This window comes from Rhinatrema bivittatum, chromosome 16 (assembly GCF_901001135.1).
Source record: "Rhinatrema bivittatum chromosome 16, aRhiBiv1.1, whole genome shotgun sequence".
NCBI lineage: Eukaryota > Metazoa > Chordata > Amphibia > Gymnophiona > Rhinatrematidae > Rhinatrema > Rhinatrema bivittatum.
Window position 1 is genome coordinate 54,450,142 of NC_042630.1, and position 20,741 is coordinate 54,470,882.

The following is a 20,741-nucleotide window of genomic DNA, read 5'->3' on the forward strand; positions in this document are numbered from 1 at the left end:
CCAGCAAAGGTGTGGGGGGGGGGGGGATTTAGGTAGGGCTAGAGGGTGGGGTAGATAGGGGAAGTGAGGGAAGGTGGGGGGACGCAGAAGGAAAGTTCCCTCCGAGGCAGGCTGCGCGGCTCAGCAGGCTCGCAGGCTGCCGATTTTGTGCAGCCTTGCATGCGTCGACCCCGGATTTTATAAGATACGTGCGGCTACGCACGTATCTTATAAAATCTGGTGTACTTTTGTTCGCGCTGGTGGTGCGAACAAAAGTACGTGGCGTGTATTTTTTGAAGATCTACCTCAGCATTTTCAAATAACATAAAACTCAAAGAAAGCTATTGTTATCCCAGAGAGAATGTTGGGCTTGATGGAGGTTGGTCAGACCTAGCATGGCATTTCTTATTCTTAAATTCTATTTGCATTATTTTCCTGTCCTGATCTAAACATGTCTCTTTCTAATGCAACTAAAAATATATGTGATATGGAATCCCACAGTAACCTTAGCCACATAAAATATAGGTCATTTTCAGACACAAATTATCTGGTTACACCATGTACATAGGCTCTTCCAATGACCCCTAACATCCCTCTAGCTCTTGTCAAACTGGTTAACTACTATTACTCTGAGTTCTCTTTACTTCTCAGTGGACATGAGATCTCACTCATTTTGTGTCCCACTTCCTTGGTTTTCTGTCTCCCTAATGACAACCCAGATGCATACGTCTGCAGTGTTTAGTAATGAAACTTTGCTCCGTGGGAGGTCAGTTCTTCACTTCTCTCCTTCCCACGTTGGAAGCACCTTATTCCTTAACTTCAACTATCATAGAGGCATTTTAATTTCTGTTCCTCCCCAACACCAACCTTTTCTAAAATATTTCCTTTACACCTTTTCTTCACTGGTATCTCAAAACAAGTTACTTTCAGTTACAGTGGGTATTTCACTGTCCACAGAGGGCTTACAATCTAAGGAGGTATTTACTAAAGTTGCCTTAGTAATCTACGGACCAATACAGTAATCTACGGGCCAATACAGTACAGCCGGCATTTGGATGCACATTTTGGACACGCTAGATTTACCCCTTATTCAGAAAGGGGTAATAGCGCATCCAAAATGCGCGTCCAATCCCCCCCGAACCTAATAGCGCCCGCAACATGCAAATGCATGTTGATGGCCCTATTAGGTATTTCCGCGTGATTCAGAAAAGAAAATGTGCAGCCAAGCCACACATTTTGCTTTCAGAAATTAGCGCCTACCCAAAGGTAGGCGCTAATTTCTCCGAGCACAGGGAAAGTGCACAGAAAAGCAGTAAAAACTGCTTTTCTGTGCACCCTTTGACTTAATATCATGGCGATATTAAGTCGGAGGCCCCGAAAGTTTAAAAAAGTAAAAAAAAAAAAAAAAATGGGCCGGTGGCTGTCGGGTCGAAAACCGGATGCTCAATTTTGCCGGCGTCCAGTTTCCGAGCCCGTAGCTGTCAGCGGGTTCGCCAACCAACGCCGGCAAAATTGGGCATCGGCTGTCAAACCCGCTGACATCCGCCGCTCCTGTCAAAAAAGAGGCGTTAGGGACGCGCTAGTATCCCTAGCGCCTCTTTTTACCGCCGGGCCTAATTTAAATAAATTAACTTACTGTATCGCGTGCACAGGAGAGTGTCCTGTGCGCATGCTGGGAGAGCGGGTGTTCGCCCGCTCTCCCATGTTTTTATTGTATCGGACCTCTAGTGTGGGCTAAGTACCTCTTAGACTCTGGACCTGGTGGCGGCCATTTTCCAAAATTAAACATCCAGCTAATATCTTGCTTTTGCCCTGTTTTGAAAAATGGCTACTGTTAGGTTCCCACTAAACTACCAGGCAAGTTTGGTAAGTCTGAGGCGTGTGGAAGAGTGGACCAGAGTGGCAGCTGGTGCCACATGGCTTTTTCTGAGACTCCCAGTGACTTTTAGACTTAAACCACATATATGTCCCTTTAATTCACTGCCTTGGAGTATCAGGACCTGTGTCAGTGTCCTGATGCTTCTGGGGAATATTAGCTATAACTCCTGAATGGTAGCCAGCTTTCATAAAAATAATGTGGCATGTGATTTTTTTAGGCAAGCTGCATTATTTATGTATATAAAATTCAATATGCATGAGCTGTTTTGCATGCATTACCATGCAAAGCAGCTCATTATAATTTTAATGTTAATGGAGTAAATCTAACATGCTGTATTTTAAGCTACATATATTATAGTTATGCATTTTCTATATATTAAACACTGTTTAACACATATTAATGTTGCGCTCGGGGGAGAACCCTTGTCCTGTGGCAGTACAGGGACTATCCACAGGGGGCGGAGAACGGAATGAGACAGAGGCAGTGTAGAGCTTCACCACTGGAAGCCCGAGGTCCCCCCGGGAGGAGCCCGTAGGAACCTGGGATGTTTGGACTTAGGTGGGCCTCGCAAGGACTCCTGGGAGAGTATAAGTCCGGCGTGCCCACAGATGCTAGAGGAGTGCTATCGGGTTCAAGAATGGAAACAGGATGGAGGAGAGCGAACCAGAATAAAGATGGTGAGGACAAGGCTAGGGACAACGCTAGAATCAAGCAAGGTCAGGCAAGCAAGGTCAGACTCCATAAATCAGTCTGAGGAATGGTCAACGAAGCAAGGGTTGAGATCCACCGGTCAGGCAAGATCGAATAGCAAGCTGAGGTATTTTGCAGGCGGCAGGCAGGCAGGTCAGGAACAAGCTGAGGTCTTTACCAGAAGGACAGTCTGAGGGAAGACCAGGAAGATGAACAATGAACACTGGAACAAGCAGGGCTAGGAAGCAGGAACAAGCAGGAATGGAACTGGAACAGAAGGATCCTGGAATGAGACTAGGAACAAGCAAGCAGGAATACAAGCAAGGGCACTCTCAGGAACAAACTGACCCGATTGCCAAGACAAGGAAGTGAGGCCAGGAACTTCCTTTTAACATGAGTTCAATCAGGGTGCGCCGTGGAACTAGGCCACACCCTGGAACCTACATCTGAACGACTGGTCCACGTGCGCGCGCAGGGGTGTGGCTAGCTGCTGTGATGCCGAAGCCCGGCGTGAGGCCTGGTTTGCAGCTGAAGGCCCGGCGACTGCCACTGCTGGACGCCAGTGCCTAGCTGTACTTGCAAGGGCTGCGAGGGAGACAGAACTAGGATCCGCTGTGTGACCCCGAAGGTGAGCAGTCCCATACGGGGATGACCGCGGGTGGGACACGTAACAGTACCCCCCCTTCTAGGCCTCCCCCTACGTGGCTGGGGTTTATCAGAATTCTGTCTATGGAATGTCTTCAAGAGATCCTTGTCAATGATATACTGAGAGGGTTCCCATGAGTTATCCTCGGACCCATAGCCTTCCCAAGCTAGGAGATACTCCCATTTGATTCAACATCATCGTACATCAAGGACTTCTCTTACCTGCAGAGAAGCATCGGGTTCTGAGGAGACGCATGGAGCTGGAGGGTCTTTACAAGAGGTCCAAGACAGGACAAGAGGCTTCAATAAAGACATGTGGAACGTGTTTTGGATGTCATGGACCGAGGTAACTGGAGCTGATAAGAAATGGCTCACATTCTGAGGACTGGAAAAGGACCGATATACTTTGGGGCCAGCCAATGGGATGGTAGTTGGAGACGGATATGTCGGGCACTCATCCAGACCTTCTGGCCCAGTCGGAAGAGTGGAGCACGTCATCGATGGAGATCCGAGGTGCGTTTGTCATGCTCAGCAACCTGCGAGAGGCGTTCTCTTATTTGATTCTACACTTGGCGGATGGTTTGAGCCATGAATTGTGCTGCAAGAGATGGAACCATCACAGGAATAGGAAGAGGCAGACGGGGCGGCCTTCCAAAGACCACTGGAAAAGGAGACACATTGGTGACTGCTGCAAGATGAGTATTATGTGACAGCTCAGCCCAAGGGAGAAGGTCTGACCAATCATTCTGTTGGTCATTGACGTATGAATGTGGGAATGTTTTCAAGGTCCGATTAGTTCTCTCGGCCTAGCCATTGGCATGAAGGTGATAGGCTGAAGTATAATTCAAGGAAATACTGAATTTCTGACAAAGGGAGCGCCAGTACTTGGTGGTGAACTGTGGTCCTCGATCGGAGACAATCTCCTTGGGGAGCCTGTGAAGTCGAAAGATGTTTCTCAAGAAGAGTTTCGCTAATTCTGGGGCTGATGGAAGACCCGGCAATGGGATGAAGTGCCCCATCTTTGAGAAGTGGTTGATTATCACCAAAATCACCATGTTGCCTTGTGATGGGGGAAGATCCGTGATGAAATCTGTTGAAATACTGGACCAGGGTTCAGTATGTGCTGGGAGTGGCTGTAGCAAGCCCCAGGGCTTTCCTGTTGGCAGCTTTTGTTGTGGGCAGGTGGGACAGGAGTTCACAAAACTCCGAGAGTCCTGTACCATGGTAGGCCACCAATAATGTCGGTGCAGCATCTCCAGCATCCTGGCACAGCCAGGGTGACCTGCCAGTTTTGAATCATTGGCCCACCTTAAGACCCGCTCTCGTAGTCGGCGAGGGAAGACAGTCTTCCCGACTGGAACAGTAATGGTGGCTGCTATTGATATACAGGCAGGATCGATGATACAACTAGGAACTTCCGGAAGATCCTCGGGCTCAAAGGATCGAGACAACATATCAGCTCACTGATTCTTGGAACCAGGATGGAAATAGAGATTAAAGTTGAATCTCTCAAAAAACAAGGCCTAGCAGGCCTGACGGGAATTTAGAAGCTGAGCCTCTTTGAGGTGCTGTAAGTTCTTTTGAGCCGTGAATATAGTGAATTTGTACTGTGCCCCCTCCAACCAGGGGCGCCATTCCTGTAGAGCTAACTTCACTGCCAGTAGTTCATGATCACCAACTGTGTAGCGTTGTTCTGTGGGGTGAACTTGTGTGAATAGAAGGAACAAGGAATTTACTTGCCCGTGGGTGAGTATTGACTTAGGACAGCCCCGGCTCCGATTGCTGAGGTATCTACCTCTACTACAAACAGATGTTTGGGATCCGGGTGAAAGAGACACGGACCATAACTGAAGGCATCCTTGAGCCTCTGGAAGGCTGCAATGGCTCTAGGTGTCCAGACTCGGGTTTGGCCCCCTTCTTAGTCATCGACATAAGTGGGTTGACCATGGAGGAGTAGTTGGCAATGAAGCTTTGATAATAGTTTGTGAAGCCTAGGAACTGTTGCAAGGCTCGAAGCCCGACTGGCTAGGACAAGTCACGGATTCCTTGGATTTTCTCTGTGTCCATGGAAAAAACACTGTCAGTTATTATATATCCTAGGAAAGGTAGACAAGTGCTTTCAAACATTTCTCTAATTTAGTGTACAGATGACTTTCTCTTAATCATTGTAGGACAGTACAAACATGTTCATGGTGAGTTTCAATGTCCTTGGAGAATATCAGAATGTTGTCAAGGTAGATGACAATAAACTTGTTCAGGAGATCCCTGAAGATCTCATTCATGAGACAGTGAAAGACGGCTGGGGCATTACATAGCTCGAAGGGCATGACTACATATTCATAATGGCCATCCCTAGTATTAAATGCTGTCTTCTAGTTGTCATCAGCTTGGATACATACTAAATTGTACACACCTCTCAAATCCAACTTGGAAAATACTTTGGCGCCTTCGAGGTGGTCAAATAGTTCACTGATAAGGGGTAACAGGTAACAGTCCTTGCTCATTATCATGTTGAGACCCCGATAGTCAATGCACAAAGAAGAACCCTGCTCCTGCGGGCGAATCGGATGGTCTAATAAACCCCTTCTCCAAGTTTTCTTTTATATACTCCAACATAGCCTGAGTCTCAGGCTGTGATAAGGGATAGGTTCTGCCTTTGGGAGGCATCATGCCAGGCATATGTTCAATGGGACAATTGAACTTACATAACAGAGGCAAGGTATCTGCTTTCGTTTTGAGAATACGTCACTGAATTCCGCATACTGTGGAGGCAGACCAGGAAGTGTTGTAGACTTCAAAACTGGTATCACGGGAGACACTGGCCGGAAACAAGTAGCTTGGCATTTCAGACCCCACCATACCAAATCCAGGGCTTTCCAATAGAACTGGGGTTCATGAGTCTGGAAGCAAGGCAACCCCAGAATTACTGCATGCATTGAGCCTTTCAACACGTAGTTTAATGTTTCTTCGTTATGGAGGGTACCCACTGAAAGGTGAATAGCCATGGTCTGATGGGTAATTAGACTGGGAAGATTTTCTCCTTGAATGGAGGTGATACGGAGACTCACCTCCAATGGTTGAAGGGGTATTCCCAGGATGTTGACGATATCATCCATGATGAAACTGTCACTTGCTCTGCTATCGATGAGAGCAGTGGTGGCAAATATGTGGGCCTTGATGCCTAGGGATACTGGAAGCAAAGGTTGATGGCCAGAAACTGTTGCACCCAAGCTCGGGGCCCCCGCCAGGCTCAGGGGTTGCAGTTTCCCAGATGGACCAGGCAGAACTGCAGGTGATGTCCAGGGGTGCCACAGTAAAGACAAAGCCCTTCTTTTCTATGGCAGAGATGTTCTGTGGGAGACATCCATCTCTGGTTCACCTCCATAGGTTCCACCGAGGAGGAAGGTGGTGGTGTGTTCCTTGAAGAGGTGCAGGGTGCACTTGCAGGTCATACTGGAGAAGAGCGTGGAGTCTTTACTTCTAGGAGTCTTTGCCGGAGGCGATGATAGATCCTTCCGGCAAGAGAGATCAGGTCCTCTAGAGACGTGGGATTCTCACGGATGGAGAGCTCATCCTTTAGAGCAGACGGGAGCCCATCTAGGGAGATGACTTGTAGGCAATCCTCTTGTCACCCAGGTTCTGTGGCTAAGGTTTGGAATTCCACCGTGTATTCAAAGAGGGTCCCTGACCCTTGATGAAGATGGACTAGATTGTGACTGGCAATAGCCATCTGACCAGGATCTCCAAAGATCTGCTTGAAGAGAGCAATGAATTCAGACATGTTAGAGAGGATGGTATCAGAACATTCCCATAAGGGAGAGGTCCATGCCAGAGCCTTCCCTTCCAACCGAGTCAGGATGATGGTGACCTTAGTGATCTCTTCCAAAAACAGGGAAGGTTGGATGCAAATTGCATAAAACACTGATTAAGAAAGCCACAGCAGGAGCGTGGATCCCCATTGTATCTAGGATGTGCAGGAAGTACAAGAATTCTCTAGAAACCATAGTGGCCAGGAGGCCCACAGGGTTGGTCATAGCAGTCTCTTGTAACTGGGAGCATAGCTCATCTACTGAAGCCAGCATCCCCAGCACTTGTTGATGTTGCTTTACTGTAGCAGCCAGTCCTGGTAGAGCCCTGGAGAGAGGGGAGACTCCGCCGAGTCCATGGCCTTGGCAACCTGTTGCGCTCGGAGGTGGACCTTTGTCCTGTGGTAGTACAGGGACTGTACACAGGGGGTGGAGCACGAAAGGAGACAGAGGCAGTATAGATCTTCACCACTGGAAGCCCGAGGTCCCCCCGGGAGGAGCCTGTAGGGACCTGGGCCACTTGGACTTAGGTGGGCCTTGCAGGGTCTCCTGGAAGAGTATAAATCCAGCGTGCCCACAGATGCTAGAGGAGCGCTATTAGGTTCGAGGTTGGAAACAGGTTGGAGGAGAGTAAACAAGAATAGAGATGACGAGGACAAGGCTAGGGTCAATGCCAGAATCAAGCAAGGTCAGGCAAGCAAGGTCAGAGTCCAGAAATCAGTCCAAGGAATGGTCAACAAAGCAAGGGTCAAGATCCAGAGGTCAGGCAAGATCGAAGAGCAAGCTGAGTTCTTGGGCAGGTGGCAGGCAGGCAGGCAGGTCAGGAACAAGCTGAGGTTTTTGGCAGGCAGCAGGCAGGCAGGCAGGTCAGGAACAAACTGAGGTCTTTGGCAGGCGGGAGGCAAGCAGGCAGGTCAGGAACAAGTTGAGGTCTTTGGCAGGTGGCAGGCAGGCCAGGAACAAGCTGAGGTCTTTGGCAGGCGGCAGGCGGCAGGCATGCAGGCAGGTCAGGAACAAGCTGAGGTCTTTGGCAGGCGGCAGGCAGGCAGGCAGGCAGGTTAGGAACAAGCTGAGGTCTTTACCAGAAGGACAGTCTGAGGAAAGACCAGGAAGATGAACAACGAACACTGTAACAAGCAGGGATAGGAAGCAGGAACAAGCAGGAATGGAACTGGAACAGAAGGATCCTGGAACGAGAGTAGGAACAAGAAAGCAGGAACACAAGCAAGGGCAATCTCAGGAACAAACTGCCCCGATTGCCAAGGCAAGGAAGTGAGGCCAGGAACTCCCTTTTAACATGAGTTCAATCAGGGTGCACCACGGATCTAGGCCCTACCCTGGAACCTACATGAGTGCAACTGGTCCACTCATGTGAAGGGGCATGGCTAGCTGCTGCGATGCCGAGGCCGAGTGTGAGGCCTGGCTTGCAGCCGAAGGCCTGGGTCTGCCACCGCAGAACGCCAGGGCCTAGCTGGACTTCAAAGGCCACAAGGGAGACAGAACCAGGACCCGCTGTGTGACCCCAAAGGTGAGTGGTCCCGTGCATGGGACGACCGCGGGTGGGGCAATTAACAATTAAATACCTTGAGTTCAATATTCAAAGCACGTTCAGTGCTATTTATCTAGATAAGTGTAACTTATGCAGCCAAATAGCAGCCACTGAATATGTACCTACATTCAGTGGCCATTGCTTAGCCACATAAATCACTTATACAGCTAAAAAAAAGTTAGCAGCATTACTTGATGGTGTGTAGTCGGTGGATCAGGGCAGAGCGAGTTAGTCATACAAGTTAAGCAACTAACTACTGATATTCGGTCTTAGCTGTATAAGTTATGCGACTAACAAGGGGGCCGATGCAATAAAGGCACGTAGAAAGTGGGTGCTGAACAGTCAGGGGGCCATGGTTGCCAGTTATCAAGACCAACACCAGTAAACTTTCTAGAACCACCTATTCTAGAACCACCCTATATATTCTAGAACCACCCTGTATATTAACATTGCAATGTATATATGTATTTAAGTTCATCTGCAAAGCAACGGCTCTCTTGCCGATAGTCTCTTCTATACATTTAGAATAGAAATTGTTAATCTCTCTCTTTCTTCTAAAGCCAGGTTCGACCTCCTTGTCTTAATGTAACTTTTTCGCTTCCTATGTTTTTATTGGTTTCCCCTTGTTATTTGTAAACCGGTACGATAAGACCTGTCTTGAGCATCGGTATATTAAAAGAACCTAAATAAATAAATAAATAAACTTGGCATCGGTTTTCATAACCGGCCGTCTGCCAGTAATGAAAATAGCTGCCGATAAACTTGAGTTTACTGGCGTTGGTCTTCATATCTCGGCGGTGTGCAGTTTGTTTGTTTTTTTAACTTTAAAAAAGAAGTACAGAAAAACAGTTTTTTATGCTTTTCTGTACTTCTCTTACCTGCGCTCAGCTATTAATGCCTGCTCCAGGCAGGCATTAATAACTGAGCGATAAATGTGCGTCTGAGACGCACATTTATCTTTTTGCATTGGGAGTGAAAGAGTAATAGGCTCATTCACATGCATTTGCATGTTATGAGCGCTATTACATTCACTCTGCATCTGATGCGGGTTAAACAGGCACTAATCCCCTATTGCATTAGGGGGTGGATTAGCGTCTATTTATCCCGCGTCCGACTTTGGGTTAACAGTGCGCACTGTATTGCATCGGCCCCAAGGTAATTAGTCATTTTTCAATAGGGCCTTAATGTGTGTGATAAATAACACAACTTCCACATTGAGTATTCAAGTGGGAGGGTCTTGGGTGGAGTTAATGGAAATGAGGTTAGCATCTGGAGTGATACAGCAATGCAGCCTATAGCGCTGGAAATAACTACACCTATTTTTCAATGTGTTGTGCTTGTGGTAGTCGTGTTATAGCAAAAATATTTTTAGATAATAAAGAAGAGGCACAACACCATATGTACTCCTTACTAGGAATGTGATTCAGCTGAACCCATCGGTTCGGCCTCCGTTATCAACCCGCCGCGGGAAATTTCGTTTTCCCGTGGTTTGGGCCTATTTTTTTCAGCTGCCCCGGGTTAGCATACACTAATGTGGTTAACTACAATTACCCTTTCTCTTTACTTCTCAGCGCTAACCCCAAAAAATGAATTTTCCCGAAATTTCAGGAAAATCCGCTTTGTCTTTTGGGGTGGCCAAACCAGGATGAATGCACATCCCTACTCCTTACCTAAAATAAATTTGCATAAATTCTCAACCAGTTCTTGAAAAAAAATGTTTATGAAAGAATCTTTTTTTCATCCAAATCACAGCATCAGAGCTAAGGTATTAAAAAAAGAACCTGTCTCTTGCCTCTCAATGGGCTACAAACAGCATCAGAAGGCACACCAATACATCAATCATCTGCTGGTTGGCTATGCCCTAATTTTTATACCGTTTTTATATACTTGAAAAAATGTTACTTATCTGAATAGAAATGTCCTAATCACAATATGAAGGGCCAACTCATAAATTCAACCGCACCAGAAATGTTGATGCTGTGTACATTTTATTTCTTGATCAATAGTGCATTTTCTTTCTACAAAACCTGACTCAGGCCCAACCAGCAGATGACTTATATATTGCTGGACAAGAAGCAGCATGGCTTCACCAAGGGAAGGTCCTGTCAGATGAATCTGATCAACCTATTTGATTGGAAGACTAAGTGATTGGATCAAGGAAGAGCGCTCAATGTCATCCACTTGGATTTTATCAAAGCTTTCAAAATGGTCCCTCACAGGAGGCTTGTGAATAAAATGAGAAGCTTGGGAGTGAGTGCCAAGGTGGTGGTCTGGATAGTAGAGATGTGAATCGTGTCCTCGATCGTCTTAACGATCGATTTCGGCTGGGAGGGGGAGGGAATCGTATTGTTGCCGTTTGTGTGTGTAAAGTATCGTCATAATCGTTAAAATCGTGAGCCGGCACACTAAAACCCCCTAAAACCCACCCCCGACCCTTTAAATTAAATCCCCCCCCCTCCCGAACCCCCCCCAAATGCCTTAAATTACCTGGTGGTCCAGTGGCACACTAAACCCCCCTAAAACCCACCCCCGACCCTTTAAATTAAATCCCCCACCCTCCCGAACCCCCCCCAAATGCATTAAATTACCTGGGAGTCCTCCGTAGCGGCTGTCCGTGGCTAAATCGGGGGAAGGGGGAGAGCATGAAAACCGGCACATTAGATCATGAGGTCTTCAGCCGGCGCCATTTTTCAAAATGGCCGCCGCAAAATGGCGGCGGCCATAGACGAAAACGATTCGACGCAAGAGGTCGTTCCGGACCCCCACTGGACTTTTGGCAAGTCTTGTGGGGGTCAGGAGGCCCCCCCAAGCTGGCCAAAAGTTCCTAGGTTCCAGCGGGGGTCAAGGAGCGATTTCCTGCCGCGAATCGTTTTCCGTATGGAAAATGGTGCCGGCAGGAGATCGACTGCAGGAGGTCGTTCAGCGAGGTCCGGAACCTTTGTGAGTGACATCGTGGACAGGATAGAAGGTAAGGTTTGTCTGCAATGGAGTGGACATGCTGGAAGGAGTGGAGAGAATGAGATGGAATTTAAGGAAGCTGGAAGACTGGTCAAAAATATGGCAGCTGAGATTCAATGCCAAGATGTGCAGAGTCATGCATATGGGGTGTGGAAATCTGAAAGAAATTTATTTGATGGGGGTGAAGGGTTGATGTGCATGGAGCAGGAGAGAGACTTTGGGGTGATAGTGTCTAACGATCTGAAGTCAGAAAAACAATGTGACAAGGTGATAGCTAAAGCCAGAATAATGCTGGGCTGCATAGAGAGAGGAATATTTGGTAAAAAAAGGGAAGTGATTATCCCCTTGTACAGGTCCTTGGTGAGGTCTCACCTGGAGTACTGCACTCAGTTCTGGAGACCGTATCTCCGAAGGGACAGAGACAGGATGGAGGTGGTCCAGAAAAGGGCAACCAAAAAGGTGGATGGTCTTCATCGAATGACTTATGAGGAGAGATTGAAGAATCTAAATATGCATACCCTTGAAAAAAGGAGGAGCAGGGGTGTTATGATACAGGCTTTCAGATACTTCAAAGGTTTTAATGATCCAAAGTCAACAACAAACCTTTCCCATCAGAAAAAAATCAGCAGAACCAGGGGTCATGATTTAAAACTCCAGGAGGAAGACTCAGAACCAATGTCAGGAAGTATTTCTTCATGGAGAGGGTGGTGGACACTTGGAACGCCCTTCTAGAGGAAGTGGTGAACACCAAAACTGTGAAGGATTTCAAAGGGGCATGGGAAAAACATTGTGGATCCATAAAATCTAGAGGATGTGAATCAGGAGAAGAGGCATGGGGTGGCTTGCGGGAATGATGGCTACAACCTGGTGATTAATACACTTATTCAATAAACATACACACTGTTAATGTGATTCCAACATTTCTCTATGCTTCAACGGCAAGAGGAAATATGTAAAAAAGGATTTACATTCACAAATAAGCGGGGGGGGGGGGGGGTGAGCTTGCTTTTTGTGGCGGTTACTACCCCAAACCAAATAAGCCTGTTACTTCACTTTCAATGCATATCCGGTGTAGTTCTCTGCTTCAAAGGTGGGGGTGAATGAAGATAAGAGGATTTACATTGACAACAACCAACATGGACTGAATTACATAGTCTGGATAAACAAATAGGAGTAGCTTGCTTGTTGGAGCGGTTATTACCCTGAATCAATTAAGCCTGATACTTCACTTGGAATACATATCCAGTGCAGCTCACTGCTTCAACGGCAGGGGGGAATGAAGAAAAGAGGTTTATATTCAGACCACCAACAAGGTCTGAATTGTACAGGCTGGGTAAACAAATAAGAGTGTGAATAGCTTGCTTATTGCTGCTATTACTACCCCGAATCAATTAAGCCTGATACTTCACTTGAATACATATCCAGCACAGCTCACTGCTTCAATGGCAGGGGGAATGAAGAAAATAGGATTTATATTCAGTCAACAACCAACAAGGACTGAATTGCACAGGCTGGGTAAGCAAATAGGAGAGGAAGTAGCTTGCTTATTGCCGCAGTTACTACCCCTAATCAATTAAGCTGGATACTTTACTTTGATGCGGCTCCAACACTGCTCTCTGCATCAATGGCAGGGGGGAAGGAAATTAGATCCAAAACTTTACCAATAAGGGCCAAGAGTAACAGATAAGTATGAGAAAAATAAGAGTGAAAGCTTGCTGGGCAGACTGGATGAGACATTTTGTCGTCTTCTGCCATCATTTCTATATTTCTATGGTGTGCCTTCTGATGCCATTTGTAGACCATTGTGAGGCAAAAGACAGGTTATTGAATTTTGAACACTTAAGTCTGATGCTATGGTATGGATAAAAAATATTATTTTATAAAAAAAATATTTATAGAATTGGTTGAGAATTTATGTGAATTTATTTTAGGTAATGAGTACATATGGTTTAGTGCCTCTTTTTTTTTTTGTCTTTTTTAGATTGAATAATAACAGAAGAAGGCTCTGCTTTTATTATACAGTAAAAATATTTTTTATGAGAGAGAGAGTCTGAATAGAATCAGTTTGACACTCTATACATATGTACAACTGTAGAGGGGCACTTTGAATCAGGGTGGGTTTTGGATGTTGTAACAGGAATATTCTGAGGTATTCATAGTAATATTAACATCGCTAAATATTTGTAGTAATTATAATGGATGAAAAGTATAACAAGAATAGTTGATATCTACATTGCTCTTTGTGCTTTATATTATTTTGATACATATTGGTAAGCTCGAAGAGCCACAGAGCAGGTCTAAACTTATCCGGTTATAACATATGGCTAAGTGAGGATATACTTATTTGTGAATTTTCAACAGTTTAGTCATTCCACTCAATATACCTTGTAACTTAGCTAAGTAAGTTATATCCAGCTAAGTTACTTAAATAGCCAGCTTTGAATATTGACCCCCTTATGATGCTTTGTAAATGATCACCTATGTTTTACCTGAAGTAGTGTAGAATGAAGTAATTTGTTTCAGCTCACAAGGAGTGTCATCAGCATTTGAATCCTGGCTTCCATGCTTCTCATGCTGCTGTTCTAACCACTGGGCTATATCCCCCACTCCACTTCTGCCCTTCTCACTCTGTGACCATGAGGACTAAACCTCTGTGTGATCCTGTAGTATTTACAGCACCCAGATTCCCTTTTATATTGTGCATTCTTTTTGTCATGATAATATTTCCCTAACAAATGATGTTACCTTCCATTGCACACGATCCAATAATCTCCATCTTTCTCCTTTCCATGTAGTGCTGTTTCTAGCATCAGACATGACCATGTTATGCAGTGCATGTGCCAGGGCATATACAGCATTGTACACACTATAGCTGCTCCCAAAATATTTGGTATGACAGTGTGAGTCTAAGGATGATGTTTCATTAGTTTTACAGGATCTTCTGATTCTTTTGGGGCACCAACTGTTACATAGCTCCCTCCACCATTTCTGAATTATTTCATCACTTGGAAACAAGAAAGGATTCACCTCACGGACAAACTTTAGAAAGCTAGGAATGTTCTTCTTTTTCAAATTAATTGCCAAAGTGTTGTTTTTCACCATTGCATCCAGTGGATAGGTCATGGCAAAGTCTAACTCGGCTGTGATGATAAAGACCTTGCCAGATGTTCTCAGTATATGTATGTTCCTATGCAGATCCCAAATATACTTTCTATTAGCATAGACAATGATCACATTAGTTGATGATGTATCTATTCTCTCATTAATTTGATGTATCTTCTCTGGTTCGTTGACATTGATGTGACTGAAGATTTCTATGAATTCGATGCAGCCCCTATTCTGCTCAATCCCTTCTTTCAGGACCTGGAGAGCCATCATGCTGCTGTCATCATCAGGTGCAATGATACCCACCCAGGTCCAGCCAAAATGCTTCAGTACCTTGACTATCCCAGTGCAGAGAGACAGCTCACTGAGGGTGGTCCGATAGAAATAAGGAAATTTAACAACGTCACTCATAAAAATATTCTGTGAGGTATAGCTGATCTGCTGAGAAAAATCATATTGAATTCAACACTGTCTTTGTCACTGTAATATTATATTTTACTTCACATATCATGTAATCACATATTTAAAACATAATGATACCCTGAATGGTAGAAGACTAAAAGTGGGAGATGAAGGGAGTAGATAAGGATGGCAAGATGGGAAATAAGTTTAATATGGAATTTGGCTTTCATGCATTTTATTAATATGTTTTTTTGTATTTTATGATACTGTGATTTCTGCAACCCCTGGGCTTAGTAGTCCTAGATAGGATCCTGGGAATCACATATCAACCACAGCCTTAACTAAGTCCTCCCCTGATGTATATTTATTTATTTATTTAAAAAGTCTTATATACCTCATATACACACATTGGTGGATCTAGGTGGTTTACAATTAACATACATAATATCTATAAAATAATCAAAGATAAAACTGTTAGGATTTGTGGGTATGTGGGCCCTGGGCCAAGGTGAGAGATGGTACGGCCCATGGGGAGGAGCCATGTGAGCCTCCCCATCGGCAGGTGAGGTCTCAGCTGCAGGGTGCATCGAACAGCAGGTACTGAAGAGAGAGGAGAGAGAGAGAGCTGAGAGGATAGGAGTACCTAGAGAGAGTGGCCCCAGGGGATTTTTATTTATTTATTTTATTTATTAACTTTTATTTACCGACATTCGTGCAGCACATCATGCCGGTTTACAATGAACTCAGGTGGAAAATACAGTGTAACGATAAAACAATATTTATAATAATGATAGTAAATAAATAACTGGCAATAACAATTAACAATGTGGGGATGGGGAAGAGAGGAGAACAAAGGCAGATAGAGAGATGAGAAGTAAAGGAATGAAAACTATAGGAATAGAGGGAAACTATGTACAGATGACGGAGTGCACAGGTCTCATTAACTTGAGTATAGGTATCAGTAACTTAAGTACAGGTTTCATTTACTTAAGGAGGGACTCATGAGGACTTGAAAGCCACCAGTATTACTTGGGCTAAGGTGTTCATTCGGAGAAAGGTTATTTGAGGGAAATTGAAAGGTGTACGGGGGGTAAGGGGTAGAAGGGGGAAGGGGGCGGTTGGGAGACAAAGGATTGGAAGGTGACTAGGAGTGAAGAGGGGTAGGGGTGGGTCTGACGGAGGGGGGGAGCAGCCGGAGGATGGTCGAGACAGGGAGGGGCTGGAGGGAAGAAATTATGTTTGGTTTGTGTCAGGGTAGGCCTGTCGGAAGAGCCATGTCTTGACTCCTTTCTTGAAATTGTGGAGTGATGTCTCTTGGCGTAGGAGGGTGGGGAGGGAGTTCCAGAGGGTGGGGCCAGCGATGGAGAACACTCTCCCTCTGGTATGAGATGAATGTGCTGATTTGAGGGATGGTGTGTGGAGAGTGCTGTGTGGGCTGTTCTTGTAGGTCGGTCAGAGGAGCGGTAGTGAGGCATCTCATCAAGCCAGGTGTGGTTGTGTTTATGAAGGGAGCTGTGAAGGATGGTTAGGGTTTTGTATTGTGAGCGGAAGGAGATGGGCAGCCAATGTAGGTCCTTTAGGATGGGGGTGATGTGGTCCCTTTTACGAGTACTTGTTATGATTCTGGCCATGGAATTTTGTAGAATCTGCAGGGGTTTGATGGTGGTGGCAGGGAGTCCTATTAGCAGGGAGTTACAATAGTCCAGTTTTGTGAGCATGGTGGTCTGTACGACAGTGCGGAAATCGTGTGTGTGGAGGAGGGGTTTGAGTTTTTTCAGGATGTTTAATTTATAGAAACCTCCCTTTAGGAGAGCTTTGATGTGGGGTTTAAAGTTTAGGTGTTGATCTATGAGGACGCCTAGGTCTCTTACAAACTGGGGCTGGGAGAGGGCTGTGGTTGTGTTCTGAGGATTGTTCTGTCGCATGGGGAGGGTAAAACGTTCAGGCTGATTAGAGATGACGAGTAATTCTGTTTTGGATGTATTTAGAGCTAGATGGAGCTCAGATAACAGCGTGTTTATGGTAGTGAGGCAAGATTCCCAGTGTTGCAAAGGTTTGCTTATGGACCCTTGAAACGGTATGAGAATCTGTACGTCGTCTGCATATAGGAAAAATTTCAGGCCTAGGTTGGAGAGGAGGTGGCATAGCGGTAAGAGATAAATATTGAAGAGGGTGGAGGATAGGGAGGATCCTTGGGGGACACCTTGTGTGATAGGTATGTGTGAAGATTCGTATTTGTCGATTTTTACGAGGTATTCTTTGTTTGTGAGGTAGGAGGAGAGCCATGTGAGGGCGGTGCCGGTGATACCTATTTCTTCTAAGCGGGTCATTAGAATTTGATGGTTGACTGTATCATATGCAGCTGAGATGTCTAGTAGGGCGAGTAAGTACGAGTTTCCATGGTCCATACCTTTAAGTATGGTATCTGTCATGGCCAGTAGTAAGGTTTCAGTGCTTCGGGCTTTACGGAAACCGAACTGTAGAGGGTGGAGGATATTATGATCTTCTAAAAAATCAGTCAGTTGTTTGTTGATTACCCTCTCAAGGACTTTGGATAAAAAAGGGAGATTGGAAATCGGACGGTAATTGGCAGGGTCTGTTGGGTTAAGGGTTGGTTTTTTTTAGAAGGGGCTTGACTATGGCCAATTTGAGTGGGTCTGGGAGGCTGCCAGCGATGATGGAGCAGTTGATTAGGTCTGTAATGGGTTTGGTGATGGCGGGGGTGATAGAGAGGAGGGTTTTTGAGGGAATGGTATCTGAGGAGTGGGTGGCGGGTTTCATCTTTTTTAGAATAGCCTCTATTTCCATGTTAGTGGTAAGGTCGAAAAATTCAAGGGTGATCTTTTTGTCATTGGGGAGTGGGGTGAGGGGGGTGGGGTTGGCAGGGAAGCGAAGTAGAATGTTGTCGATTTTGTGCTTGAAATAGCGAGCTAGTTCTTCGCATCTTTTGTTGGAGTTTGTTTCGTTGAGTGTAGGTGTATTGGAGCTGGTGAGTTCTGAGACATATGTGAATAAGGCGTTCGCATTAAATTGGTAGTCGTGGATTTTTGCGGCGTGGAAATCCCGCTTGGCTTGTGTGATCGCATGACGGTATACGTGTAAGGTATTGTTGTAAGTAGCTTTAAGTGTTGCTGATGGTTGTTTGCGCCAGGCGCGTTCTTTAGCTCTTAGGTTTTGTTTGATTGTTTTTAAATTGTTGGAAAACCATGGTTTTCTTTTTTCAAGTTGTGCTAGTGGTATTTCTTTGTGGATGATGGGGCATAGTTCGTTGGCAATGGTCGTTGTAAGGTTGTTCCAGGAGTGGAGTGCGGTGTCAGGGTTGGTGAGATCAATGTTATTAGCTATTTTGTCGAAAGCTAGAGCCATGGTGCATCAGTACTGAGAGCTGATGTCAATAAGCTCAGGAGACCTTGAGACCAGTAGAGCAATACAGCGACACTGCCCGCAGAGCAGGGAGTGTAACATAAAAGTCATACAGGCACAGTGGTGCCACGAGGTCTGTAAAGTGGGGTATACCCAAGAAGGAGTCCTCTGTAGAAATGACATGGTAATGGTCCACAGAGCGGGTACACTGATGAGGGTTCCTCAGTAGAGATAATAAGGCAATGGTCCACAGAGCGGGGTACACCGGTGAGGATCCTCAGTAGAGATGATATGGTAAAGGTCCGCAGAGCGGAGTACTCACTCACAGAAGTGGTGAGGGTTCCAGAGCAAGCCCCAGGGAACGAGGCAAGGCCCTCCGAGGAGCAGATAGCCAGAGATGAGGAAAGGGCCCCCAGGAGCGGGTATTTTATGTATTTATGTATTTATTTGTTTGTTTATTTATTTATTTTTTATATACCGACATTCGATCTGACATATCACATCGGTTTACAGTGAAACTGGAATTAAGAAGGCATAGCTCTCTTATTATATCTTACAGTATAACTTAGTGTCTACATTAACTGGAGTAATGAAACGTTAACATTGTTTGCAACTAAGAACATAATCAACAAGAAACAAAGGTGCTGGGGGGAGGGGGGGATCTAATCTTCAGGAACTTGCATATAGTGTAACTTAGCATCAATATTAACCCTGAATTCCATGGTTCTCAGCCTGCAGCTCTAAACTACTCTGACTTGGTGGCTTTCTCTAGGAATTCCATCTGGAGAGGCCCAGTGCCTGGCCACTCTCCCCACTGACTTTACTATAAAATTAAATCCAGTAACAAGAGATGGTGTCCTGAAGACAGAGACTGTGGTTTGAAGACTCTGGATGAAAGCATGCTCAGGTGGGGAGCAAGCGCTCCTCAGACAGAGTTCTGCTTTCATAGGTTAGAGGGAAAGGCACTTGCCCACTCTGAAATTCACTGTGCCCTCTCTATGTTCCCCAATACAAACATTTCTGGAGCTACCAGTGCTTCAGAGGCTGTTTCCTGTGCAGGCATTTCTTGCCTTCTGCCAAACTCCCTGGCAGCAGATATTTGCAAAAATAGCGCAAACTTCCTGAATGGGAATACTATAGATGCTTTGAAATATAAATTCTGCCAAGGTTTAGAAAGCAGTTGATATAGCTGGTTCTGACTCCTGAGGCACTGCCATTCAGCAAGCCTTTGCAGCTAAAATAGGTGCACCTGCTGGCATTGCAATGCGTGAATCTGGGATGGGTCTGACTGGTACCCCCCCCCCCCCCTTCGAGAAAAGATTAAAGCGATACAATTAGGAAAGTATGCACAGAAGCAATTATTTTTATTTTTTTATTTATTTAAGGAGTTTTATATACCATCATTCGGAAACGTTAAAATAACGCCATCATAACGGTTTACAAAATAGGATACAGGGAAATGGGGGGTTAACAATGGTTGTAAAGTACAAACTGTTATAAGGCTTAGGAAATAACATAAGTAATGATAATGTTCAGTTTATGAGTTCTTTCTTATTTAAGAAGAGCATAGATGTGATGAATTTCAATTAGTCATGAGGCTGTGTTGGAGGACGGCAATGTTTAGATGATCCTTTGGATGGATTGGTATGCTTTGTTGATCAACCAAGTTTTTAATTCTTTTTTAAAGGTTTTTAGGTTTTCTTGAATTCTTAGCTTAGTCGGGAGGGAGTTCCATAGTTTTGGGCTGCCAAGGGAGATGGCTCTATTTTGGGTGAAGGTGAGTTGATTTGAATGCATTGGTGGTGTTTTTAGGAGTCCTTTGTTTGCTGACCTCAGGTTTCTACTTGGGGTATGAAGGTGTATGTAGGGGCTTAGCCAATTTTTTTGTTCTCCGTATATAATTTTATGTAAGATGGAAAGGACTTTGTATTCAATCCTGTATTTTATTGGTAGCCAATGGAGTGAAATAAGGGTTGGGGTGATGTGGTCATGCTTTTTGGCTCCTGTGAGGATTCTTGCAGCTGCATTCTGTAGGATCTGGAGAGGGCGAATGGTGTTTAGCGGTAAGTTGAGAATTAGAGAGTTGCAGTAGTCTATATTGGAGAAAATTAGTAATTGTAGAACTGTTCTGAAGTCATTATTTGGGAGAAAAGGTTTTAGATGACGAAGTGTGAGTAGTTTATGAAAACCATCTTTGATTTTTGTTGAAATATGATTTTTGAATGAAAGATCTTTGTCTATAATTACTCCGAGGTTGCGGGCATGGTTGATTGGAGATAATATTGTATTTTGGTCTATGAGATTGAGTGGCGGTGTTTTTAGAGAGTTGTTCTTTCTGTCAAGTAATATCAATTCAGTTTTGTGA